The following is a 26,304-nucleotide window of genomic DNA, read 5'->3' on the forward strand; positions in this document are numbered from 1 at the left end:
GAGTGAGAGAAAAAAATTGCTGTATGCTCATTCCAAGTAGAAATGAAAGGTCTATCAATAACCATGATGGTTTTTGGAAGGCTCAGGTCACGTTGTTTGGGTGATCATAGTCACTCTGCTCAGCTCTGTAATTTCACCAAAGTCTTGATACATATGTTACTACAACTTCTGTTTTATAGAAGAATTCTAAAGTGCCTCTGCATTGCCTGTGACACGGGGAACAAAAAACAAAAGGTGGAACTTTGGCGGAGGTTACAGCTGTGGTGTATCAGTCATATTCACCAAATGTCATCATGGGTTGGAGCTGTCAGCTCACAGTCCTTTTGAGGGTGTGAGAAGTAGAGGTCTGGGGTGGGCAGGCCTCCTGTAGATTCTACCCACAGCGTCCTGGCTTTGTGACTGAGAGCAAATCACTTAACCTTTCTGCCAGTTTATTCATCAGTACAATGCAAGGTGCTAATAACACCCACTTTGCAAGATAATTTATATTTGTATATGGCCTAACACAACATCAGGCACTAGTAGACACCCAGTAGCTGTGGCTATAATTATTAATTCAAAGAATATAGTTCATAGGGCTAAGATGAAAAGAATATAATATTGAGGAAAGAACAAAGACTTTGGAGCAAAATCTGGTTTTCAATTCTAGTTCTTCTGCTTGTTATCAGCAAAGGTTGGTAAATTATACATTAACTCTAGGTTTCAGTTTCCTCATATGTGAAATGAGGGTAGTAAGAGTACCAACCTTAAAGGACTATCAGGGCAAATTTAAAGAGCAAAACATGTAAAATCCCACGAAGAGTTCCTGGCATATTGGTAATCATATAATGAATAGTAACTTGTTATTTCACATTCAGATATTAAAGAAAAAATAATATTTCTAAGCCCATTTTTCTATGATGAATCCAGGGAATCAAAGGTGAATGTTCTTCTTACAGAGGAGGGTGAGAATTTTATCAGCGATATACTAACAAATGTTTAAAAATTAGCTAACTATACCCACCTCCTCACTAGTTAAGTCCTAATCTGTAGTGTTTGCTGATTTCCATGGTATAAACACTACCAATGTGATGTCAGTGAACACAGAGCCGACAGCAGACGTTAACAAGCTGCCACTGGATGTTTTTCATCTTCCTGAACCCACATAATACACGAGAGCTACAAAATCACATTATCTAGGTTGCATCATGTGACACATTGATAATATATATTTATATAAAGTCTATGACTGAGAATTCCAACTGCGGTGCGGTAGTCACAGGCCTGGGAATCAAGTCTTAAATTTTTGGGAATGCAGTGACCTTGGAAAAGTCACTTAACCCCTTTAAGACTCAACGAAGTCTGAAGCCTAGAGCGTTTCTAAGACCCTTTCCAACTCTAAAAGCCAACAATCAATAATTCTAAGGATACAGCTTTCCTTTGCTTATTCCTAGGTCACGTGTCTTTTTTATCTACAGACAAAATGGACAGAATGGATTTTAGCAAGCTGTGTAGGAAAAAATAAAAGTCTTTTATCTTTATAGATCCTGGTGAATATTTGTTCCCTGTGAAAGGGATTTTATTGACCATTACAAAAGTACGTTCTGAAAAGAGCCTCACCAGTGATTAGAAATTTGAATCAAGTAGGTCTTATCTTCTTTTCATGCTTGTCATGTGATTTCATGAAATAATACAACACAGGGAAGGAGTTTAAAGAGCATAAAGTGCTGCCCACTGTTAAGGTGCTAACTTAAACAGGTCTTTTCTACATTGCAAAAATGCAGCTATGCTAAAATAAAAGTAAGTTTAATTATCTTTTAAACGTCTACTTCAAGCTGCACTGTGTGCTGTTTGCAATATCTGGCCACAAACTAAATGATTTCATGCAATATCTGGCCACAAAATAAATGATTTCAGAAGAAATGATGCGTATTTTAAATAATTAATGATCAACACTTGACTATGAGTAATATACAAGTCTGTTGCTTTGCAAGAAATGTTTGTTAATGTATGAAATTAAAACTTACTATAAGTCAGTTTTATTTTGTTTTGCATAAGAATCATTCTATCAAATGTATTCTAAATATCAGGTATTTAGAATACAACAGAACGGAGAGAAAATGTTAATTGAAACATATAAAAAATTGTCTTTGATATAAACGTTATTATTAAGTAGTTTATCTAGCTAAGACATTTAATTATACTAGAAACCCATCAATGATTTTTGTTTCCTTTTTGCAACGGCAATGCTCAAAAGCATTATTTTGGAAACACCAAAACAATCCACTGATTTTGTTATTTCAGAGTAACAGTTTGTTCATTCAGTGAATTATCTATCAACAGTTAGGATTGAACTAACTAGATTATTTTACTTGCTATCCATCCATTCCACAAATATCTATTGAGCACCTACCTATGTAGGACACTTTTAGACATTGTGGGGATATAGAAATGGATCAGATTGCATCCTGTAATAGGTTCGATGCTGGCCTCCACAAAAGATATGTGCAAGTCCTAATTCCCAAAGCCTTATTTGGAAAAAGTTCCTTACACATATAATTAAGAATCTTAAGATGAAGAAATACTTCTGGATTATCAAGATAAGCCTAATTCCAAGAACAAATGAGGCAACATAGCTACAGAGGCAGAGATTGGAGTGATGATGTGGCCATAAATCAAGAAATACCCACAGCTACCAGAAACTAGAAGAGAAAGGAAATTAATTTTATCCTAGAATTTTCACAGGGAATGCAACTCTACCAATATCTTGATTTTGAACTTCTGGCCTCCAGAACTATGACAATAAATTTCTGTTGCTTAAGCCACCAAAAGTGTGGTAATAAGTTATGGCAGCCTCAGGAAACTAATGAAGATCCAGTCTCCAAATAAGATAACATATTTCTTTGTATATTATATTGTTGTTCAATGCAATAAGATTGGTTATAATAGGAATTTGGAGAAAGAAGAGATTTCTTTCTATTGAGGGGGATCAGGACATAGTTACTAAAGGAGGAAGGATTTGAGAATTCTCTTAAAATGAACAGAATTGTGATTTAGAAAGATCGGGCTTATGATGATGGTGCTGGAGGTTGGTGCGTCTGGGATTGTTGAGTAGATGTGTTTTGGGAAGGGGTAGAGGTGGGTGGTGAATTCCAGGCAGAAGGAAACTTACAATTAAAGGTCCATAGGCTGTCAGTTGGGAGACCTATCCGGAGAAGAGGGCAGAGTTCAATTAATTTGTGAATGGAAGAGCCACAGATAAGACACACAAGAAATGGCCTTGTGTGCCCAGTTAGAGTGTGAATTTCATTTTATAATCTATAGAAAATAAGGTGTTTTTTAGGCAGGAGGATGACAAGGTAAGACCTGTGTTCAGGAAAAATCTCTGGCCGTGGTATAATTTAGAGAAGAAAGGTACTGAAGGTAGGGAGAGACAGGTTAGGAGGAGATAATACTATTGCAAGAAACTAGGGTGTTTAATTTTGTCTCCTCAAAATTCATATGTTGAAGTCCTAACCCCAGTATGTATGTCAGAATGTGACTATCGAGAGATAGCATCTTTTAAGTGATAATTAAGGTAAAATGACATCATATGAATGGGCTCTAATTCAATATGACTGATATCTTTTATAAAAAAGAAGAGATTAGGAAACAGACAACACATAGACCAAGGGGTGACCATGTGAGGACATGGAGAGTAGGCTGGCATCTGCAAGCCAAGAAGAGAGACCTCAAAGAAACCAAACCCACTTACAACTTGATCTTGAACTTCTAGCCTCCAAAGCTGTGGGAAAATAAAGTTCTGTTGTTTAAACCACCCAGGCCGTGATATTTTGTTACGGCATCCCTAGCAAACTAATACAAAGGATTTCCTATGGGTGTTTTGCAACAAAGCATTCAACATGGAGATTTTTGATGTGTGTTATTCGCTCTCCTAGATAGAGTTGTGTCTGACCTTAATATAAGGACACTCAGTTTCGTTTCATTACCTCCCAAAAGGAGGTATACCGTTGCCATGTTCCAACTCTAAAAGCGTGGTGCATCAAAAGGCACAACGGTAATACCAATTTTATAGTTGCTGTAATATTGCTTCTTTTCAGAATATGTAACAGAATCTCTTTTGCTTCACAAACTCCATGCATTTTGCTCCTACCTTTCTCATAAATAATGATACTGAACAGATGCTACCTTCAGATATTTGTTGACTGATGTATGAAATATTCCCATTGCCTGAGCTTCTGGGCATCCAGATACAGTAATCTATCTTAATTTTTCTCTCCCTAATCTGTCCAAAATTTACTCATCAGTGAGGTCTGATTAAGTGTGTGGGCTTTGCCCTGAAGGTGAACAGCAGATGGGAAGTGAATGAGAAAGATATGGACTACCCCTGTAGTTCATATTGCAGGTTTCTAACTGAGAAGACAATATTGTCAGGGCATCAGGATGAGCAGCATAAAGTGATTCAGTAAAAAAGTGGCTCATCTGTGAGAAATGAGGGCTAGAGCCCTAATGGATACCCATTCAGATTTCCCGACAGAAGTTAGTGTGATGTTCTTTAGCGTTCTGCAATGGGGAAGCTAAAACTTGTGGAAACCAAAGGAGATCAGAAAACTCAGGCCAGTCTTGACTTTTTTCCCATTTACATTTTTTTAAGTCTCATGGAAAACATAGCTACTGATTGTTTAACCCTATTCTTTGTGTTATGGTCAGCCATAAGGCTGATTGTGAATCCATTGAGCATCCAGCACCACGCTAGATGTCCTAGAAAAGAAGGAAGAATCCAGGCTCTTAGGAAGCTGGTGATCAATTTGGAAGGCAGGCCAAATACTTAACACCTTGTCAATTATTGTAAATTAGTATGGAACAGAATGAGCTAAATATGACTGGCTGGCTTTGGGGTACTCGACAGCAGATCTGGGTTGAGTTTATTATATTCAACATGTGCATCTCACTATTTCCTAATGCACACTCAATTATGAGCCAAGTGAAATGGGAGTTACACAAAGGTTGTAAGACCTTTCTCTGTCCCAAAGAACTCTTAGGTCACCTGAGTGACTAAGACTTAGATGACGCAGGCAGGTAAAAAGTAACATTGTCCAAATGAATGATGTCACTGTGTGCTTGAGAATTTAGAATTTCAGAAAATTAAGAGGACAGTATAAGCCAGTTTAGCTGTAGGAGGCATAGAGAATGAGGCTTGGTATACACATTAATTTATTATGTATTTATTATACATTACATTATATATTATATATTTATATATATTACATGTAATTATATATATTTATTATATATTTATTATAATGTATTTGTTATGTATTTATTATTCATGTATTTTTCATTCACACAGCAAACATTATATAAGTCACGTACAATATTCCATGTTCTGATAAAATGGAAAAGAAAACTGATATGGTCTCTATCCTTATGGTGTTTATAGTTTAAGGGGAGAGACAAACATTAGTGAACTAAATGAACAGATATTAAATTATACACTGTGTTAAGTGCCTTCAAAGAAAATTATTAGGGGAAATGGTCTGGAGCAGAGCGGTCAGACCAACGTTTAATCAAACATCCAAAGGATGAGTAAGAGATAGTCAGGCAGTGGAGGTGGGGAGGATTCTAGGTATATGACATGGCATGTACAGAAAGAGGTGTAAGGTGGAGAAGGAAGGCAACTGCCTATCTGCAGGAAGGCAATAAGCCAGGGCAATTAGAGGACTGAGTTGGGGAGAATTTTCATTCCTGATGTTTCTGAACTTACGGGTATATTTAAGATCTGTTGAAAGCTATGCATCCTCGCTCCAAAATGTGCTCTACGTTCAAAATTCAGCAGCTTCACAGATTTCCAGAAGCCTGTCCTCAAACTCCAGAATAAGAACTCCTGCTTTAGGGACAGGGTGTGACTGGGCCTGGTACTCAGGAGAAAAAGGTGTTTCCTCAGCAAGAGTAGTGTTCAGAATGAGCAGTGTTTGCAGGATTGTCAGGGACAAGGGTTCTTGCTAGATAGGATTTGTATATTAATCCAGTTCCATTGGATGCTCTCAATTCACAAAAAAACAAGGTGAATAATAAGGGGGAGCTATCTCTATACTCGTATGCATCTTTGAATTTGCTAGCAATGCTAATGGTGGCATTTGGCCTTTAAATAATGATTTCCCACCTCCCCCTGGCTTGACTCTTTCCTCCCAGTGCACTACCCATCAGCACCAGGGAGCTGGTGCGGTATGCAGGGATATGGCAGAGAAACAGACTCTATGGCATTGATTTTCCGACTCAGTGGGTTCAAAAACATCAGCAAGAATATTAGCGAAGCTGTTGAATACAAACCATTTCCTAATGCATATTTAATTAGTATTTGGTCAGTTAAGTTAATCAATTTGTAAAATATGTGGAAGGAGAGGCCTATTAAAATATAATTCATGTTTGGTGTGGTAAATCTTTCCATAAACTTACAACTACAAGCTAGATATTTCTTCAGAATGGGAAATGTGGGCAGGCAGATACACAGATCCCTTGCAGAGACTATTTTCAGTATTAATTATCTTGCTGTGCCTTAAAAGGTTATTGTTTAGGTGTTAAGAGGTTTGTGGAGATTAGATTATTTAAATGGCAATAGTCAATTTTCGTGAACTTGGACAGTCTTTTGCAGTCCATTGTAAAAAGCCAAAGGGAGTAGAGAAAGAGGGGAATTTTGTGCATCTCATTTGTTCTTTTCCAAATGTGAAAACAAACTGAATTATTAAAACAAAGAAAAGGAGGGTGTACATTGGAGAAAAAGAAGTGGATTTCAAATGCATTTGTCTTTCTTAGACTAGGTGGTAAGAGGAAGCCAGCAGCCATGGCCATGGTTAGAAACCAACTCATGGGCTGTGCTCCCTTAGCTTAGAAGTGTCTTCGTTCAAGAGCCAGGAGGGCTCAGGCAGAAACAATGCGATAAACATGTGCAGTGGGATGCTCAGAAGAGGAGCTGAAATGTGCCCTGAGGAAAGGCAATATTGTCTATCATACTGCAAATGTCTTCCTCTTCTCTAGGGCCAACATGTAGTTTAAGCAAAATTTGGTTTTAATTCAGAAGATGAGTAAGCCTGTAGTCTTAAGAAGGCATGTACTTGACTCTGAGCCTTACCGGTCCACAAAGAGCTTCCCGTTGGGCAGTTATACTGATGCACAGCTGGCAGTGTTACACAGGGGGCATGATCAAGAGGTCTAATATATATTAGGTTCCCAACACAAGTTGGCTAAATGTATTAGCTTTCTCCAGCTGCCCTAACAAAATATCACACATTGAGTGGTTTAAACAACAGGAATTTATTTTCTCACAGTTCCAGGGACTGGAAGTCTAAGATCAAGGTGCCAGCAGATTTGGTTTCTCCGAAAGCCTCTCTGCTTGGCTTGCAAACAGCCACCCTCTTGTTGTATCCTTACATGGTTGTTCTTTCTTTGTGTGCTTGGAGTTGAGGGCAGGAAAGAGAGAGAGAGGTCTCTACTATCTTTTCCCCTTTGTATAAGGACATCATCAGTTCTATTGAATTAGGGTCACATCCTTATGATCTAGTTTAGCCTTAATCACCTCCTGAAATACAGTCATGCTGGGAGTAAGTACTTTAACATAGGAATTGTGGGGGGAATGGAATTCAGTCCACAGCAGTGAGTGGATGAAAGAGAAAATACAAATATAGTCCATAGTGCTATAAACATAAATAGAATAAAAGACTTATTTTGATTTGAAGTGGGGACATTTCTTAGAGGATTTGTGATTCGAGCTAGATCACAAATAATAGCAAGAACATTGTTAGAATTGTATGTGAGGGAAAGGAAGCTCAATTGTGCAGACAATAGTTTGAGGAATGCTTGGGGGCCTGAAAGTTCAGGGGAACCATGTGGGGAACAGTGACCGGGTCATGGGTCATTTGGAGGGGGTAGACTATGCAGGTGAAGCTAGAGAAGGTTGTAGGGGTAGTTCATGGAGACGCTTTATTATACTGAGGGCGTTGACACAGTGGGCTCTAAGTGAGAAGGTGCCATGATTCATGGAGATTTGGGGAAGATAGGTGGGATGGCTTGACATGGGGAATGAATAAAAGGCAGGCGGCTCAGGCAATCAGTGTGGGTATCCCTATTCCCTTTCTTCGCAAGGCAAGATAACATCATTTTCCTGTTGCCCTCTGGCTATCCAGATAAACTTCTGTCATTCCATGCTCTCTCTGGGCTGAATATCAGGCTTTAGTTTAGAACTGGGGATCTTGATTTATACTAAAATTCTACAACAATAATTCACAACCAGGTGTGGCAAGCAGTAGGGGTTATTTTGGAAGCACTGGGATTTTCCTAGCAAGGAGATTCAAACTCCAACAGCCACATGACTGTGCCCCTGCTCCCCTGCCACACCCCTCAGCGTCCATCCCAGGAATTGTGAAGCCTCCATCTTGAGGAGTCTGCACCCCCACCATCCTTTCTCAAGGGGGATCACTGCATGAGTGATGGGAATGTGACATTCTTATGTGATTGGATGAAGGAGAAAGTTGAGAATCAATATGCTAGAAAGTGGGATGATGTTCTGCTCCCTGTTTTTCAGACCAAGAGAATAATTTACTCCAGATGGACTGTTGTTCGTCTATAATTCAGAACACAACCTTTTAAGATCTAGGGAAGACAACTGAAGACTGTTTTCACAAGTTAACCAACAATACTGTTAAGAGAGGTATTAATCCTCATTGCCTTGCCATTCAATAGCTTATGCAAACAATACAGGGGCTACAAGAATAACTCACAAAACTAATTTACCTGCTTTGATGAACACTCCATTTGTAATGTATTCAATTCTTCTTCTGCTTCTTCTCCCTCACCCTCTGTTTCTTCTTTTTAGTCTTTGTTTGGGTATTGATCTCTTTATCACATCTTTCTTTCCCCATCCTTACTTTTCACATTGGCTTCTCTATGCCTCTTCATCCAATTTGCTAATAATTGTTTTAAGATTAAAACAATATATGAAATTTTTCTTTATATAAAACTGTCTTGTAAAAATATAAATCATACTATAAGACTCTGGAACACTCTGTTTGTCTGGAGAGAGGCAAATTGGATGTGTTTTCATACTCTCAAAAGGAATGAAAGGAATGAATGGTTGAGTAAGAAATGAGCTTAATGTTTGCCTCCCATCACGATTCCACAGCTGGCAGAACGCTAGGGAATAGAAGGATCTAATCTCTTTTCTTCCTAAATACATTTCCTCCTTCTTTCTCGCTGTGTGCCTGTCTGTATATTTCACTATCTTTTAAAATTTCCCATTTTTTTCAATTTCCATGATATGGGACTAAAAATGTTATCTCAGCAATTCTGATATATGGTGGAGTTTTATGTTTCATTTGCCATCTTTCTCCTAAATAAATGGAGAACATTATACTGATAACTTTTTTAAAAAGTTTAGAAATAATCCTGGCCTAACATCTAGTGAAATGTATCATGTAAGAACTCTTTGAACAGAGAGAGTGGTCAAAGTAGAGGTCCTCTTATAATTTCCATGGCTAGGGGCAAAACCTGAAGTTGGTCTCTTTACCATTTTTCTCTTAAAATGAGGTAAAAACTGTACCAAAGCAAAAACAAAACAAACAAAAAACAGTAAAAGGCAATGGGAAGCTATCTCTTCCAATGGGCTGTACAGGAACAGGGAGGGTCTCTTTGACTGATTTGGTTTTGGCTGCGGTGGGAGGCTCAGGGGCTTTTTGGATACTTATAAGCCTCAGGAAATATTTAGCTCCAACTAGTGCCATCTTTTTTCCTGGCAGCCTCCTTGTACATTGCTTAACCACAGATCTCTCATATCATGGGGATGTTGATCACAGTTGCCATATCCAGGAATGCACTTCCGAATGGCACTGACACAGCTGGCTGGTTCGCTCACTGGAGGGAAAACTAGAAGATTGGAGTCTGGGTAGAGGAAGCATTAGAAGCAAGCACTTGCAAGAGAAATTTCCCAAGCGATTTTTAAAAGCATGATTCTTTGAAACAATAGATTTTTAGGTGGATTAAAAAGATTTCTCTCTTTCTCTCCATTTTCATAAGATACAGATGCTGGCTTTTTCCCAATGGAGCTATTTCCATTAGTGCTGCATTTTAGTGAGATCACTGCTTTCACCAGTGGGTTAGAGCCATTAGTGCTCTGAGTTTTAGCTATCATGACCTCTCATTACCCATGCTGTTTGACCTCACGGCCACATAAAACACACAATAATAGTACCACTGGCATTTTAGATTTCATTACAATTCATATTTTGTTTAGCGCTTTCCCCCGTACACTTTAATTTCTGTGCATAGCTGAACTGCCTCATTTCTACATAAATGAAGTTAGACCTAAAGCCTGCACTCACTGGTTCTAGAGATGGTGACTCACTTCTGAACTTTTGTGTCTTTTACCCCATGTGGGAGAAACATACACACATACGCACACAGAGTAATTTATCTTTTCACGACTTTGCTGTTTTCATTATCTCTTCTAAAAGTAGATATGGAAACAGATCTTTGCTCTGCTTAATTGTTTTTAATACCAAGGGCCATTAGAGGTCACCAAACAACATACCTGAGTGCTTTCTGAGTGGCTGTAATAACCGAAAGATTATTTTATCAATATTTCCTACTTTTGTTTGAGTACATACACACATACACAATCTCAACCATTTGTGACTGAATCGACTGTTTCTTAATGGACCACTTAATTGATTGGTATATGCTTGCTGAATGAAGTGACCAGTTCCCCCCACTCCCCTTGACTCCAATTGATCTCTCATTAAAATCCATCACAAAGTTTTGGCAGTATGGACAAAACGTTAGCTGCATGTTGAATCTATCTTTGCCTTTCTCATTATTGGTATGATTGTATCAAATGCCTGACAAAATCTGAACATAATCCTTCAGAATGAAGTCAAGTTAATAACATCATACGCTGCTTCTATGAGAAATATTTTTTTCATTTGAGTACCTTAAGGATTACAGAACTTCCTGCTGCTACCACATTTGGAGTCACGCCACAAGTAAAGGCTCTAACGTTTTCTTTTTCTTTTCTTTTTTTTTCTTTTTCTTTTTTGAGACAGAGTCTTGCTCTGTTGCCCAGGCTGGATTGCAGTGGCACGATCTCGGCTCACTACAACCTCTGCCTCCGGATCCAAGGGATTCGCCTGCCTCAGCCTCTTGAGTAGCTGGGATTACAGGTGCATGCCACTACAACCGGTTGATTTTTGTATTTTTAGTAGAGACAAGGTTTCATCATGTTGCCCAGGATGGTTTCGAATTCCTGACCTTGTGATCTGCCTGCCTCAGCCTCCCAAAGTGCAAGGCTCTAACTTTTAACATCTATTAGTAAGGATCACTCATCCTTAGAAGAACCATAAAAAAGACTGAAGCTGAGCTGTCTCTATTTTAGCACTAGGCTCAGATTTTTGTTTTTCCTCCTTCCTGCTACTGTCTCAGCTAACTCCTGGATTTGAGGCCTTTTGCTTACTTTGTCTTCAATTTTGTCTACTTCTTCAGATTTGATCTATTTCCTCTTAGATTTTCATTTGATTTCCTTCCCAACACTTTTAATCTTGTTGAATTTCCTTAGCTCTTGGTCTGTTTGGACCTCAAATATCTTCCCTAACCTAGCCCAAAATAATGCCTAAGTTCCGCTAAAAATACAAATTCCACTAAAATATAAATTCACTGAACTTTAATTGAGGACAATTTAAAATCTGCTGGGGCAGACTGCAAAGTACTTGATGAAGAGGATGTTAGAAAGATGGGTTAAGGCATCTATTCAGTGGCCCATCTAAAAAGCTTGCATTTTATTCTGGAGACACTGGAAAAACTTGGGCACTTAAACCCCAACATCTGGAAATAAATGCTTCACATATGTATATGTATTTGAGGAAGGTTGAGCTTTCAGTGCCATGTGGGATGCATCAGAATAGAGATGCTGGAGGTGAGCAGTTCAGGGTGGGGTCTAGCAAGGTTCCAAGCAAGAGCACCCAGCCAAGATAATAGAAGTCAGAAAGTGAAATGCAGAGTGGTGTGAGAGGTAGAACTCATGGGACTCTATGGAGTAGGGTGGGTAGAAGTCAGAATAGGAGCAGAAGTCAAAGCTGCCCCCAAGGTTCTGAATCAGTGACTGGTGGTATAGATTATGCTATCAGCAGAGACAGGAAAGGCAACCCAAAAGGAGAAGAACAGCTTTGAGAAAGGGGATGCTTTGCTTAAGGAATTTAAGGTACTGACTCCAGAGTTCAAATTAGTTAGGGATTGTAGGGGCGGCTAAAAAGACGTTGATGGGCTGAGAGATTTGTTTGAAAGAGGGAACTAACCCCAAAAAAGGAAGAAAGCAGACATACACTTTTACTTGCTTTAAAGAAAGAATGCTGTGCTATTTAATAAGGTGATCTAGTAGGAAAAGCCTCCTCTATAAACTCTTTCACAATCCCAATTCCAACCCACATGGCTTTCTCCAGGTGCCAGCCCTTCCGAAGAAGCACCCCTGCATGACCCTCCCTTTCAGCCCAGCAAATGCTACTGTGCTGGTTGTGTGGGTGACAAAGCGCACTGCCCCCAGGCACCAGGCTGGGCTTGTTGCATAGCGGGGTGGGGAAGATGGTGCGAAGTGGATGCAAGGGAACTGATGCCTCTCTCTGTATTGGAAGGCCGGGTATAATAGATGGGGGTATACCACTTTCCTGACACCTCACACAGACCCTGCCTCTCAGAAACGGTTCTTTAAATGGTATAACCTACCAACTTTCTAAAAACTGTCTTAAAACACTTGGGATTGAAAGTTAAAATTCATGATCAAAAGCTTTCTTGTTCCTATAGCAAGTGATCATCATTAGTCAAGCTATTCAGAGGAAATTGAAACCCCCTCTCTGGCTTGCAGGTGCCTTGGCTGGACTCCCACCCATTCTCCAGGTCCCTCATCCTCGCCTGGCTGCCCTGGTGACCAGGACTCCTAGAGCAGGGAGCAAATGCTTTTATGGGTGCCGATCAGGCCAGGTTGTCTCCCTGCAGGCTACCTCCCAAGCCACCCTCATGGCAGTTGAGGGCCCAGCACTCACAGGTCCAAGGCCACTCCAGGGCACAGTAGGCAGGGAGTGCTGGGGAGGCAAGCCTGACAACCCTGCTCCTGACAAAGGAGGCAGTCGGGGTGGGGGTGGGTGGCACACCTGGGCCTTTTGTTTTCTGCTATAACTGACATGGACTGTGCTGCATTTCTTTGGCTTCATTTGAAAAGGGCTTTGGGATTAAAGATCCTATATAAATGGAAATTATTTTATCATTGAAAGGAAAAAGTACAAGTGTGCATGAAATGATGAGAAACTAAGCTTCATATTATTGCATATGATCTTTTTTACTGGATACGTATGACACGTGACAAATACCAGCTTCAGCAGAAGCTGGCTTCCAAATACTGACACTGCCCTGGATCCATGCCTTCATTCCTGGATTATTGCCATAGTTCCCTAACTGGCCGTTCAACCTCTAATCTCTCTTCACTATCACTCTCTTCAAAATAAACTGCAGGATACTACCATATGCCCTGATAAAGGTTAAAATGGAAAATATGATAGTACCAAGGTTGGTGAGCATGTGGAGGAACTGGTATTTCATAGACCGCTAGGGGGAGTGTGAATTGCATGTTTTAGAGAAATGTTTAGCAGTATCTACTAAAGTTGAATATCAGCATACCCTTTGATCCAACAAATCTGCTCCTCCTACATATACTCAGCAGGAGTAAGCTCACATATTTATCAAAAGTCTTGTATGAGGTGTTCATAGTAGCATTGTTTGTTGATCATCCAAATCTGAAAATAAGCCAGATGCACACCTCAACATTAGAACTGATTAATTATGGTATATTCATATAATGGGATACTATACATCAATGGGAATGAATGAATTCAATCTGCATCACAATGTAGATAAAATCTTACAAATCTTAATATTGAGCCAAAAAAGCCAACATTCATATGAAGTTCAAAATCAGCAAAACTAATCAACAGTATTAGAAATCAAGGTAATTATTCCCTTGTTGGCGGGGGAGGTTATGACAGGAGCATGGGGTTGGCGGGGCGGGGGGGGGGAAGTCTCTTGGGGAGTTGGCAATGTTATGTTTCTTGACCCAATTACTGGTTATCTGGCTGACCAGGGCCTGAGGTGGACATATGTTCACTTTGTAAAATTCAATAAGTTGAACACTTATTTTGTGTCCCTATTATACTTCAACAAAATTTATTGAACAAACAGAATAGAACTCCTACAGCTTTCATGTTGCTTTCCTGCATAGAAACCTCAAATGGTTCTCCACAGCTTTCAGGCTAAAGCCTAAACTCCTTAGCTTCAGATACGAGCTTTTATAATCTGGCCCCATCTATTTCTCCAGCCCCATCTCCTACCCATTCCTGCTAAGTACACTATGCTCTAGCTCTGTGGGATTTTTCAAATCATTACTTCAGTCTTCCATGCACTTGTATGTCTTCAGCACTTTGCTCATGTTGTTCCTTCTGCCTGGAATACTCTTCCACATTTGTTAACTTGATGATCCAACTCAAATGAAAGGTCATCTCCTTTACAGAACCTTCCCTGACCTACCTGGCCAGATGTATTTGTGTTTCATGTGCTCATATTGCTCTTAAAACACACCTTACCCAGTTCAGAATAAACTCTCATATGTATTTGTTAAATTAATGATTTCTTTGAGAGCCGAGCTACCTGAGATAATAAGGTTCATATTTCAAAGAACCTTCTGACATAGATAGATGCAGAGACTGTCACCAGGAATTATTGGCTTGACTGTTTCTCGTTCTCTTTACTTAGCATTGCTACCCCTACCTCTAGCAAAAGAAGAGCTTATTTGTGGGCTTCAAAGCTTTTTATGTAGCTACATTATTTACTAGTGTTATCTCTTGATGGTTTTCGTAGCAGCTGCAAATGAAAGATAATTTTATTTTGCTGTTATCTTTTGGGGGAAGGGGGAAATAAGAAAGATGTGTGTATTTGTTTATTTCAAGTTAAAATAAAATTTTAATCTACAGAGTAGAAGCAAAAAATAAAATAGGGTCAAATTCTGCCATATGCTTCAGACTCTCTATGCTTCTTGGGCCATGTTTTATTCTTCTAGCTGCATCTAAATGAAAGTTTCTAGATAACATGATTTCCTTTTTGCAAGATTTAGGTCTCTGCATATTAAATCGATCACAGTGTGTGACTAAGAACTAATTTCCTAATGTTCTAGCCAGTCATTGGGTTAGCAATATATACATACGAGGAGATGAATGTTGTTTGTGAGAATTCACCCTTATATCAAAATGCATTAACACATGTGTGGAGAATAAGAGAAAAGCAGTAGACTAAAAGAAAACTTGTTTATAAGCCTGTATGGTTGTACTAGAGAATCAGAAGCAAGTGAATAAAAACTCACGCTAAATTAACTGGGTATATTTTGGGTTGTTTTTTCCCCTTTTCATTTTATAGACACCCATTTAAAGCCTCACGTTTCTCCAGCCTCTGCAATTACAGCCGCCTAATTCTGTGTCTACCCTGGAGATACAAATGAGCTAAAAAGAGACTTTCTAATCAACTCTTATAATTATGCAGTCAGATGGAAAATACTGATAACTAAGTCTTAATTCTTAGTTATGAGTTTTGCATATTTCGAAGAAGACGGGTGAGCTGCAACACAGAGCATAGCCCATGCCTAGATTACTCAAGTGACCCTTCGGAACAGTATTTTAACAAGCCTTGGTTTTCACAGTCTTAAAATATTAAAAGAAGAAAATAATACATTAGGGTTTGTATAGTGCATTTTGTATTGTTCACATTTATTTTAAGGTATCATCAGATCATTTCCATGTGGCTAAGACCAGCGTGTAACCTGAGGCATAATGTAGAGAAACTGCTTCCTAAGTGGCAACTCAGGGACAAAGAGCCAGCTCAGAGCTGGTTGGCATCAGAGCAGAGTCTGACTTAAGCCCAGGTCATTGACTGCTGGCTTAGGCTGCTCCTATTGACTCACTTTCACTCTTTTCACTAAATCCTGTGGCCTCATGAAACTCAAAAGCATTAAATAAAATGCACTCCCTGTGAACCTAGACTACTGGTGAAGTTGTTGGAAGCCTCAGTCTCCCAGGTACCAATACAAAGTAAACACCCTCCTATTCTCCCTTTCCTCCAACCCTTGGTAAAATCTGGCTGCTATGATGATGGTACAGATGCTCCCTCCCTAGAGTGACTCCAAGTCTCTAAGCACACTCCCTGTGGGGGGCCAGAATTAACCCACTAATTGCTACAATGGAATCATGAGAGATTCCTCTCCCTCCCCAAACCACCAATTGTTCTTCACCTATTGTAAGGGGAGTAGCCTGGGGAAGTGAAGAAAGCATGGACTCTGAAGACCCAGAGCTCTGGATCCCAATTTTCCTTCTGCTATTTTGTAGTTTTGATCCTATGCAAGCAACTTAATTCTCTGAAGCTCAGTTATCCCTTGATGTCATTTAATTGGGTTATTTGGAAATGTAATACCAGTTCATACAATTACCTGGTACATAGTAAAAATTCAAAACTACTTTGAACTGAAAAGTGGCCGTTAAGGCTTAAGATTTCAGATCCCATGTAGTTTAAAGACCTTCACATCATTAGAAGTATAAAATTTGCAATGAAACTAAACAAGTCTTCTATCTTCATCTCATTTATTATCATCACAATGCCTGGCAGTTCCAGTTAGACATTCTAGTTCTAGATATGTCTAGACATATCCAGACATAAACTAGATACATACATAGTCAGATGTATCTAGTTATGTGTCAGACTTTTCCCTACCTAGAAAATCTTTTTTTAACTCACTTTTAAATCTATGGTCATATTCGTTCAAAAATATATTGGGAAAGGTTTGTGGGCTCCAGGAAGGTAGGGCCAAGCTGTTTTTGTTCTTCGTGTTTTTATTATTTAATACTGAGTTAGTGGCTAAATGAATGAATAAACGGCTGGATTAGAGAGTGCTGATGATTCTATAGAGCTTCATCAGCTCAAGAAAATGTATCACGTCTTGGGTTAGCAGGCCCACAGCATCATCCTTACATTTAAAGGGCAAGGGAAACACAGGGATAAAGAGTCGTTTTTGGACTGTCAGAGTTCTGAGTTCATGTTTTGGGTCTGCTGCTGACTCACAGTATGACTCTGGTCAATTAAACTTATTTGCTTTGAAATTGAGGGGAGGGGTAGTTGATATTTCTCATGGAGGCATCAAGTAATGCCTATGACATACTATTTCATAGAAGCAAGGGGGTAATGCATGGTCATTAAAGTTCACTGTGTTGACCAGCTGGCTCCAACCCTTGGCATAGCTCCTATCCCACTGCAGTGGCTACAGTAGCCCGCCTGAGGACCCAACCATATACGGGCCTTGGAACAGTTTTGATCTTGGTTAACAGAATATTAGGAGCCTTTATTTGGTAACTCTTGTGAATCAGTATCAAGTTATCTTGGCTGCCACGCCTATTCTGAGCTTTTGTGACCCAAATATGGTAAGTGGGTTTCCATCAAATTCATGTAGTTAAGTTCATTTGTTACATCTATTCATCTTCTATAAAATTTACAATCTATGTTAGGGTCTGCCTTTAAAGAGTTCCCAGTCTAGTGGGAAAGATGTATAGACACATCATTGTATAAGAACAGAGCTTGGTAAAGTGGTTTAAGAGTGCTTTACAGATCAGCATGAAACTCATTAGCCATTGCTGGGTGTAGTTCTGCTCCTCTAGGCCCAAGTTCTTCTTATCTTGGGATCCTGTCAGCTTATAGCAGGCCCTCTGGCACTGACTGCTGGCTAGGTGTTTACCTATCAGCTGCACTGACGAGGCAGGATTCCCTCCATTAGCTTGACTTTGTAATGCTGTCATTTCACCACATATTGGAGTCCTCCTGTTCCGGAGAATCTGCATCCTGTTCCTCTTTGTGGTTCTACCGGATGCCCAGGTATTGACCTACATTAGTTTTTATGGGTGTTATTGATGTATGTTTTCATCATCATAGATGAGGAGTGGCCCACATAAGTGGATTATTCCATGCTGCCTTCCAATGATATTAATGATAGATTGTAAACAAAGTGTGTGTCCTCAACCCTTTGATCGAATCTACTCACATATCATGCCAAAGAAACACATAAAAATCAACTATGGGCTCCAGCTACTGATCCCACTGTTTATCCAAGCTGTCCTCCCTCTTTTCTGTTTAAGTGTCCTTTCCTGCTCTTGTATTTGTTACTCCCTCTGCACTCTCCTGGTTTTGTTCCCCAGCTTGCAACAAGACATATCAGAATTCCATTTCCTCGTGGTGTACAGATAAAATCAGAGATAAGAACTCTTTAGATAGAGCGCAGTGCTGTGTACTGGAAAGAACACAGTCTTGGAATCTGATAAACGAGTTAAAACCAGGCTATGTCTCTAGCTGTGTGAGCTTTGTTAATTAAAATAACTCAGCTAATCTGATCTAGAGATGTCTTCTGTTAAGTGTAGATAATAATATCTCATAGAGTTATGAGGTCAGTATGAGACAACATATGCCGAGCTCGTAGGACTTAGCAGAACCTCAATAAATGCTTGTCCCTTCTCTTTTCTGCATATCAACACAAAAACCCCATCTGTAACTTAAATTTGTGATTGCTCATCTGACCCTAAACCTGGGAACAAAAACAGTGTATTCGTGTAGTAGTTCTGACTTGACCAATAACTGCTGTCATGAGCCCTGGAAAGTCTTTTGTTATGTTGTCTTAAAAATATTATTGAAAACATATTTACCATTGGCTGTAGAATACTAAGAATGGATAGTCACTTGGAAGAGGTTAAGGTCAAGAAGAAATCAATGAAGAACATTTTCCCCTTCTTTGTCAGTCCTCAGCTCACAATATGCAATGTTTTCTCTGAAATCAGCAGATAATGAATGCATCCGTATATTTCCATCAATAACATAATGATTGGAAGTCACAATTGCAGAACCAGACAGCTTGGGTTCAAATAGCAGATCCACCTCCAACTAGGTATATAATTTTGGACCATAGTTTCTTTATTAGTAAAATATTTAAGGGATTTTTCTAACAATTTCATGTGTTAATTCATACAAAGCACTTAGAAAAGAATATGGCCCCTAGTAAACATTGCATCAGCCTTTGCTATGATTATTCTACCCTTAACATTATTATCATTAAAATCTGTGCTATATTACAAGTAAATATATCTTACATTAATTGAATCAATATAATCAAAGAGTTTTTTTCATTTGTTTACCATTTGCATTCTTTCTTGATTTGTTTACCACTTGTGTTTTTTCTTAAAGTTATTATTTATATTCCCTATCCATTTTTAATTCTTTACCATTAATAATTTCAAGTAACTCTTTTTGTGTTGGTGATTGTCTTCCACCACCCACCTTTGCTTTGTTTTTTTCTTAAGCATATCTATTTCAATCCAGATTAAATTTGATTCAAGGTAAAAGTAGACAAAGTTTGCTTAAAAGCCTGTAAGCAAAATTTTGAAATTAAAATATTTTTAGCATTTCAACCACTTGTCTTATATTTTATAATACATAAGGTAATCCAATGAGCTGATAGAATTGGTAATAAGTATTTAAATTGAAGCTGGTGTTTCAGCCTCACGATCAATATCTAATTATGTATTATATTAGGGAAATAATTCCAGGGGCCTTAATCCTATCTTTAAGCTATATGGCCAATGTGCCAATCCAATTGTTTTTACTTAAGTGTATTTTCAGTTTTGAATTAATAGGCTTCAAAATTATACTAAGATTTTTGGTTGAGAACATTGCAGGGTGATGGAGTGAATAATACATGTGCACTACTTTTTTTCCCTATGACTTTTTTTTTTTTTTTTTTGCTGACCTTTCATAACACAATGTTTATATTGATTTTGTATTTTCAATTATTTTCTCACTTACTAAAGACTTTTTCTTACAGTTTTCCACACTAGCATAACCATTTAACTTTTAATAAGATGAAATATAATAATAATGACACTTACTGAATGTTTACTGTGCACCAGGGAGTGTTTTGTCCTTGTCATACAAATTTATTCAGTTCTGTTGAATAGCATGCATTTGGTAATATAACCCTCACATGAGAAAACTGAGGCAGAGGAAGGCTAAGTTGCCCAAGAATACCCAGCTAATAAGTGAATTACGGAAGGATGTGAATTTAAGTAGAATAATTTTAGGTCATTGTCTGGCAAACTTTTTTTATGGTCAAGGGTCAGATATTAAGTATTTTTGGCTTTGAGGGCCATCTGATCTCTATTGCCACTAATCAGCTCTGTCGTTATAGCACAAAAACAGCCATAGATAACATGTAAATGAATGGGTATGGCTGTGTTCCAATAATACTTTATGGTCACTGAAATTTGAATGTTATAGAATTGTCACCTGTCACAAACTATTTTGTTTTGATTTTTAAAAAATGGTTTACAAACTATGATAAACATTTTGGCCTATTGTCTGTAGATTGCCAACTTCTGTTCTAGAGGGTGAGATCTTAGCCACTGTATTCCTACTTACTTGCACATATCAAAGAGTGAAAAACGCAAAGTGTGTCTAATACTAATGGTGTCACCTAGTAAGGATAACTCCTTCGAAGATACTACTTATTAGAACTAAATTATTTTGGTTTGGAAGTTAAGTTTATCAGGTGAATTCTTAAAGTTCTCCGGAGTGTTTGCATTTTTTTCACCCTGAATTGTGAGTATAACCCTCTTCAGGCTGAGTCCATATAGCAAAAGTAAGGCCAATTCGTAATTACTAGATTGGCTTCACTAAAGTGCAAACAATGGAGTAAATCAGAGAGAGAAAACATAATGTTAGGTTCTGAGTCATGCTGTTTTACTGTCTACATTTATAAATTAACCTGGTTCATCTTCAGAACAGCATTTTGCTGTTTTGTGTGGATAGATTCTAATTCACAGCACCAGCATCCGGCATGGTTTCTTTATTATGGAAAATAAATTCCCAATAAGCCTCCCAGCAGCATGATTAAATTTTAAAATAGCATTGGCATTGTGGCCACATCATTTTAATTGTCCTCCCTGCCAGCCTAGTTTATCTTCATGACAACCACCTCATTCATTATCACCTATTACCAGTCCAGAAGGCTCTCAGTACACCATCTCCAAGGCAGTTCCAAACAATAAAGCCAGTTACACATCTAGAAATGTCATGTTGACACATAATTTGACCAGGGCTCCCAAACTGTTGCATAGGCACCAAGAACTTTCATTTGTCAGTGACTGACTCCAAGATTCTACTTGAGAAGGGGAAGGCTAGGGCCTGGAGAGCTTGTGGAGCAAGAAGGGAAGTAGTCAACATTGCTGTGGAGACAAGTTTCTCAACCTCATAAAACTCTACACTGTCTCCACACCAGATGATGTTAGAATGGCATTGACTAACATTATCAAGAAGGATGGAGAGATTATCCTGAGAAAATGAATATAAGAGATTTCAAATAAAAAGGTTTTAGATTATTGCATGATTATAGGTTAGTCAGACAACCTGAACAGATCTTTGCCATAATAAACATTGTGGTTGCAAATTCTAGATTCACTTGTATTATAACTCTTAATCACTGTCATAATCATGCATTTTTTTCACATATGATCATTTTTGGCCTTTCATGCGTAACTCACTCAAGCAGAATAGATATTACTCTCTTTCTTCACAGCTGGGGGAAGCAAGGCACAGACAGGATTCACCGATCAACTCAAGTGATTAGGAGAGCAGGTTAGTGCTGTGACTGGAGTGTTGCTCCAAACTCCTAGCTATTACTCCTTCTGCTATGGTATACCATATATAATTCCTAGGAATGGCGAAATACTGCTGAAGCAACTAGCTATTTATACAGGGGAAGGAAACAAAATACAAATTTTTTAACGCATTAATAAAACCAAAGTTTTAAAAGTCTACCGAGGGCCTTGATTTAGGAGACATGGATTCAAATCACCAAGTTCATAGATTACTAGGAACATAAACCCGAACTTGTCAGTTAAAATCTTGAAGTCTTACTTTCCTCTTTTGTGAAATGCGAATAATAATGTGCTACACAAGTTCTTGTGAGAATAGAGTGGGACAAAGCCATCAGGAAGCATCTAGTACCTGGCTCAGCACTTGATTAACACCAGTTCTTTTCCTCCTTGAAATTGTGCATTATCTGAAGCCAGACACACATGGGTAAAAACATTAGAGATATTTTCAATTGTCTGTGCAATCTCTAAAGAACTTTAATTTGAAAAAACTTTTGCAGATGCCACTATAATTTAAACTTTCTCTTTTATTTACTTATTTACTGAGACTTGTTGTCCAGGCTGAAGTGCAGTGCTATGATCATAGCTCACTACAGCGCTTTTTTATTTTTAATATTTCCTCTTACCCCTAGTGAATTGAAATTAGCAAATAAACAATAACAACAACAAAACCTCCCAACCCCAGGATTATTTAGAAGTGGGATATCATTAAAAGCTCATTTACCCATGCCTATGTCCTGAGTGGTATTGCCTAGGTTTCTTCTAGGGTTTTTATAGTTTTAGGTTTTACATTTAAGTCTTTAATCCATCTTGAGTTAATTTTTGTATAAGGTGTAAGGAAGGGATTCAGTTTCTGTTTTCTGTATACGGCTAGACAGTTTTCCCAGCGCGGTCAAAGTCTTCATGACTAAAACCCTAAAAGCAATTGCAACAAAACCCAAAATTGACAAATGGGATCTAATTAAACTAAAGAGCTTCGGCACAGCAAGACAAACTATCATCAGAGTGAACAGGCAACCTACAGAATGAGAGAAAATTTTTGCAATCTATCCATCGTACCAAGGTCTAATATCCAGAATCTACAAGGAACTTAAACAAATTTACAAGAAGAAGACAAAAACAAAAACATCAAAAAGTGGGTGAGGGATATGAACAGACATTCTCAAAAGAAGACATTTATGTGGCCAAACAAACATATGCAAAAAAAGCTTATCATCACTGGTCATTAGAGAAATGTAAATAAAAACCACAATGAGATACCATCTCATGTCAGTTAGAATGGCAATCATTAAAAAGTCAAGAAACAACAGATGCTGGCGAGGATGTGGAGAAATAGGAGCTCTTTTACACTTTTGGTGGGAGTGTAAATTAGTGCATCCATTGTGGAAGAATGTGGCAATTCCTCAAGGATCTAGAACCAGAAATACTGTTTGACCTAGCAATCTTATTATTGGGTATATACACAAAAGATTATAAGTCATTCTACTGTAAAGATAGATGCACATGTATGTTTATTGCAGCACTATTTTCAATAGCAAAGATGGAACAAACCCAAATGCCCATTAGTGATAGGTTGGATAAAGAAAACGTGGCAGATGTACACCATGGAATACTATGCAGTCATAAAAAAGAATGAGATCATGTCCTTTGCAGGGACATGGATGAAGCTGGAAATCATCATTGTCAGCAAACTAACACAGGAACAGAAGACCAAACACCGCATGTTCTCACTCATAAGTGGGAGTTGAACAATAGGAACACATGGACACAGGGAGGGGAACATTACATACCGGGGCCTGTCAGGGAGTCGGGGGAAAGCAGAGGGAGAGCATTAGGACAAATACTTAATGCATGTAGGGCTTAAAATCTAGATGATGGGTTGATAGGTGCAGCAAACTACCATGGCACATGTACACTTATGTTAACAAACAGGCATGTTCTGCACATGTATCCCAGAACTTACAGTAAAAAATTAGTAATAATAATAAAAGAAATCTAGGTGGGTGGATCGCGGAGTCAACAGATCGAGACCATCCTGGTCAACATGGTGAAACCCCGTCTCTACTAAAAATACAAAAATTAGCTGGAGGTGGCATATCCCAGCTGCTTGGGAGGCTGAGGCAGGAGAATCGCTTGAACCCGGGAGGTGGAGGTTGCAGTGAGCCGAGATCATGCCACTGCACTCTAGCCTGGTGACAGAGGAAGACTCCGTCTCAAAAAAAAAAAAAAAAAAAAAAAGAGCTGATATGCAAATTTTTAAGTTACATTTTTTAACTGTGGTAATATATGCATAACATAAAATTTACCGTCTTGTTACTAAGTTTACAGTTCCATGGCATTAAGTACATTCATATTGATGTGCCACAATCACCACTATTTGTCTCCATTTCATCATTCCAAACTGAAATTATGTGCCCATTAAACAATTATTCCTCATTCCCCCTCCCCCAGTCCCTGACAATCACCATTCTGGTTTTTGTCTCTATGAATTTGACTGTTCTGGGTACTTCATATGAATTACTTTGCATATTTAACTCTCCACTCTCGAAGGGATCTGGAAACTTCTATTTTTGCTGCAGTATTGTGTAAATTCAGTCTAATGTTATTTGATTAACTTTAATCTCAGAGGAGACTCCAACACTTAAAATTACATCTTCATTTAATTCAAAAACTAATCTTGCAATAGAAAGTGACATTTGAACTGAAAAGATTTACAAAGTAGTTAAAAATTATCCATGAGCAAACACCTCATCAATAATAATTATTCCCAGGACAGAATATGTACATACATGAGCACATTAGCTGGGTGTGTAAAAGAAAAAAGTTAATGCTGCATTAATCATCCAAATGAAGTAGCACTATGTCACTTTTATGTCATCCAACAGCTTGTATTTGAACTTATTAAAACCAGACTATAAAGTTTAAATTATTAAACAGAATTACATTGCCATTTTACACTTAAATCTCTTTCTTTACATTTTACTGTAAACAAACACATTTTAAATGTTTGTTTATTTAGCATGCATCAAAGTTTCTAGAGGCCTTTTAAAACTGCTCTCAAAATTAAAACCAGTAATAATTACTAAATGATGCTTTACATGGCCAATAAATTCCACCTTAGAAACTTATCTATCCGCATTTCAAGTAATACTGGGTTGACATACATTATCTAAATTTTAAGCAACCTGGTGAAGAGAGATTACTTCCACTTTACAGAGGAGGACAGGAAGATCCAGACATGTTGAATGACTTGCCCAAGTCATACATGTCCAGTTTGGGACTCAAATTCAAGTCTGGCTCAAAGTCCTGGACCTGCTACTCTCAAGGCTCCTGCACTGCACAATTCCAGGGTCATCACTTTCTCTACACACCTGCCCCCTTTCTCTTTTCCATGTCATCATTTCTTTATGGCACTACTTCTTTCAGGTTACAGTATAGTGGTTTACCAATGTGTCTACTATATTCTACCAGTCTTCCATCTCTCTGGAGTCTGAAGTATTCTCAGTTATCTCAGTGTTTTCCACAGGACCTCACACGTCACTCACAAAGTGCTTTTGGAATTGAGGCAAGGATGTTGTAGTTGCAGAGTGTGTCATGTGAGGCTATCTTCCTGGTGCCAAAATGTTAAGCAAAAAATGTGAAAATTTTAGTCAACTATCTGGATGCTTTTCTCATAAACTTCTATTTGGCAGTAGACACATGGATGCATCTTTCATCTTTGAACAGTAAGATTAATGATGTGTGGCAGCATCTTTACTGTTATCAAAGTTGTCTTCATTGCTATGTAGACTAGGATGTCTTCATGATGTCCAATTAAATTATTTAAGGATGCCTATTGAACAATTTCAGGAAGATGACTTGAAGTTGACTTGGGACAAATTCCATTGTCTCCTTAGTAATGGAGTTGATGCCCCTTTATGGACCCATCCTGATATAATTGCTGATTTCTATAATTTAGCAATAAAAGATAGCCTATGAAACAGGTTATCAATAGTGTGCCCAAGTGGCAAAGTCATTATGAATTTAAGTTATAAATTAATTAAATCCTGGACATTTCAAGGTACTTAGGTCTAAAAATTGTTTTATATTTAGGACTCTCTTGAATATATATATATAGATATATATATCTCATGTATATATGAAACTCTGAGAGTCTACATATTCTTAGAAGCCAAGAGCAAACTAAACCTACTCAAGAGCTCCTCCACACACACACACACACACACACATATATATATATTCAAGAGAGTCCTAAATATAAATATATGTATTTCATATATATGAGATATATATATCATATGTAATATGATATAACTGAATACTATATATACATATCATATATAACTGAATACTATATATAGTATATATATACTACATATATACTAACTGAATATTATATCTAGTATTCAGTTATATCATACAACTGAAGTTTCAGATTCATCTTTCCTGCAGAATGCAAAGCCATGTGAGGGCATCAGCATAATGTGTTGCATAGATGGCCCATCTGCCAAGTATT

At 38.2% G+C, this 26,304-nt stretch overlaps 1 long non-coding RNA gene across 1 annotated transcript; it reads left to right on the forward strand.

Moving 5' to 3' along the window:
- Window positions 1-318: 318 nt before the first annotated feature.
- Window positions 319-19,269, forward strand: LOC116273797. Its single transcript, XR_004182214.1, has 3 exons — window positions 319-5,179; window positions 8,558-8,683; window positions 15,472-19,269. It is a non-coding gene; the product is annotated as an uncharacterized LOC116273797 (long non-coding RNA).
- The last annotated feature ends 7,035 nt before the right edge of the window (window positions 19,270-26,304 follow it).

This window comes from Papio anubis, chromosome 2 (assembly GCF_008728515.1).
Source record: "Papio anubis isolate 15944 chromosome 2, Panubis1.0, whole genome shotgun sequence".
Taxonomy (NCBI): Eukaryota; Metazoa; Chordata; class Mammalia; order Primates; family Cercopithecidae; genus Papio; species Papio anubis.